Genomic DNA, 3257 nt, shown 5'->3' with positions numbered 1-3257 from the left:
ATCGATTTTTTTTTTTTTTTTAGAAACAGCTATTTTCCCTGTAAACTTCTAAACATAAAAAACCAAAAACTCTTCACCAACTAATTTACTAAGTTTCTCGCGTGAAAAAAATAATTCCGTGTAGACAAAATGTTTGGCTTTTTTTTTTAAATATTCAAATAAAAAAAAAAAACACTTATAAAGAAACTGAAAGGATTTAATTTGTGTTTTTTAACCAGTGAAAGGAATTCCATTTTTATTTTCTTAAACTTCACTTAAATGCCACGTACGCATTATTGTTTATATAATTTTTTTTTCGCCTAGGTGATCAGTCGTGGTACAGCGAATAAAAACTTTTTCTTTTTTTCTTTTAGGTCGCTTGGGCACTCGCTGCAAAAGTTATTTTAATTCATTTGTTTGAGGGGGGAAGGTTACAACGCATGGGCAACAAAAAGTGCTCAATATCTGGAGTATCTTTGTATCCCTTCTGCCAAAATATCTGGAAAGAGTATCACATACTTCTTTTTTACGTTTTTATCCGTTATTTTTTAAATTGTTGTGGGGGTATCGACGTTGCCCACAATGAAAATGATTAATATCCTTAATATAGCAGGTGTGTTGCAAACGGAACTTCATGTCAACCCGGGCAAGTCAGAACACCAAAGTTGATTGGCCAAATAAAGAATTTCATGGATAAGGACTGTTGCATGTCTATAGAGTGCAGTTTGATGTTGTGTGGAAACTATACACACAATTATTTGCGAGGAACTGAGGATTTGCGCAAAGTTTGTCCCAAGGTACCAGCCACAACTCCATCTTTGACCATTATTTCACCAAGATGGACATCAAAACAGTTCCTCACCCTCCCTATAGTCCAGAACTTGCTCCCTGTGACTTTTAGTTATTCTCTAAGCTCAAGGAAAATCTTAGAGGCTGTCGTTATGTGACAATTGAGATGAAAGAGGTTGTCATGAGGGTCATTGATCCTTACACAAAGACTTGGGGCCTTCCAGAGGTTGTTGGAATGCTACAATAAGTGCATTGCTGCCAAAGGAGATGAGTTTTATGTGTAGACTAAAAACTGCCATACAATATACATTTTCTTTTATTACAGCTCGCTCCCTAGCTGTCTGTCCACCCGTCTAGATCGTCTGTCCGCTTTGGTGGTCGAATGTCAACTCCCTGAATCTCTCCAAAACTAACTACATCACGTGTTCTCTAATGTAACCTCATTATGTGTCTCAGACCAACCTAATCTCCCATCTAGTTATTTGTTTATCAAAACCCCAAAATAATGTTTACATCTATTTTCGCATTCCTTTTGCGATTCCACATCAATCATCTCTTCCCCAATTTAATTGTTTATTCTTCTAATCATAAAAACTGATCCAACAACCATCCGTTGCTCCAATCAATTAATAATAACTAGGACTGTGACAATATTCTCTTTCAAATATGCTCTATATTCTTTTTATATGCCGGGAATATTCTTTAAGAATATGCTTTTTTTACACGGGAATATTCTTTTTTAAAAAGAATATACTTTTTTTTTGCATAGGAATATTCTGCTGCTTTGAGACGGAATATTCTCTTTGGCTACCGTATATTTATTTTTATAAATCGCATATTTTCACTGTACTTCAAGCGAATATATTTATGCTAGGTACCTTAGATTTACGTTTGCAACAATATTAGCCCTTTCGATTCCAATGGGCCGATATATCAGCCATGGGGATTTAAGGTAAAAGAAGACCTACAGATATTTCGGCCTTACTATAGTATTTTAATAGAACGGGTATAGTTGAGTAGTTGGTAATTTTGCAATGTTAGGGTCGAAAGGGGTAATTATTTGTTTTTTTATAAATTCTATTGATGATTTTGTAAAAGCTTCAGTTAAGACCGAAAACGCAAGAAAATATATAGAAAAAACGTTTATTTTTATGCTATAAATATTTCTAACAATTAAACACTATCAAGCTTAAACAAACGGTCTTACTAAAAATGTACGTCTACTTTATGTCCGTCTAATTGCTGCTGCTCCTGATGATTATGAAGCAACTTCTTTAAAGCCACTTCCGGTTTTTGCCAGTGGAAATTATCGTGTGCTATTTAAAAAAATATATATATATTATCTTCGTTAAAGAAAATACAATAATGTTCGGACAAGTTATCTTTTCCTAAGAATTTGTAAAATACAATAACAGATCTGCATAAAATAAAATTAGAATTATATTTAGTTATTTACACTAGTTTTGGGGATTCAAAAACAAAAAGAATCGAGTTTTCGACCATTCGCATGCTGTTTGTTTTGTTTTTGCGTTAAACATTTTTGTAAAAAAATGTTGTTTTTTTGCTTTTTTTATTTTCAAAATTAGAGAAATATTAAAATAATAATAAAATACGAGTCAAAAGTACACTCTGGCCTACAAAAATGCCCGGACGGTCCCATCGACATTTCCAAGTACGGGCGCCTCGGGCGACTATCAGTTATCGAAGTATTCTAAAACGGTTTTTAGTCATATGTAAAACATATAGAAAAAGAAAAAAAAGCGTAACAGAAGATTAGGTGACTACTGACTCGGTGTGAGCAAATAAAACGCTATTGTTTCAGTTTTTTTTTTGTTTGTTTTTTTTTTTTTTCACTGTTTTGTGTTCGTTTTTAGTATTATATTATAATACTCATAAAAATACATCTTTATGAAATATTTATTTATATTTGGCAAGGTTGACTTAAAATGTCCACAAGATAGCGACTGTGAACGATAACGAATGTAAAAAATGAAAATGGAACGGAACACACATTTAAGCGAAACGAGATTATCGCGTCAATAATAATAAGCGTGTATTAATTTTTAACTAATCTGTACTTGTTATGAATATGTTTAAAAAAAAAAAAGACACAGTAGTGTTCACTTTTGTTTTGTTTTTTTTGTTGTTTTCTTAGGGGTTTTGGGGTCGCTGTTGTTGTCGTTGTAAATTTACCGTTTGCATGGTATTAACCCCTGAACGCTTGGACTACGCACGAGCGCGAAGTAGCATACACAAATTTACATTGGTCGTCGCTCGTCAACAAGTACTTTTCCTAATATTAATGCGACGCGTGTTGTTTACACTGGTCGCCATGTGTTGTTTTTGCGTGCGCGAAAACAACACATGGCGACCAGTGAAAACAACACGCAATACACTGGATAATAAACGCATTAATATCAGGAAAAGTACTTGTCATCACTTTAAAGAAAAGTGTGGAGGTTGACCTAATGTAAATTCGTTTATGCGCT

This window comes from Euprymna scolopes, chromosome 23 (genome assembly GCF_053919585.1).
Source record: "Euprymna scolopes isolate OS-2025 chromosome 23, ASM5391958v1, whole genome shotgun sequence".
NCBI lineage: Eukaryota > Metazoa > Mollusca > Cephalopoda > Sepiida > Sepiolidae > Euprymna > Euprymna scolopes.
This window is presented reverse-complemented; position numbering follows the sequence as displayed.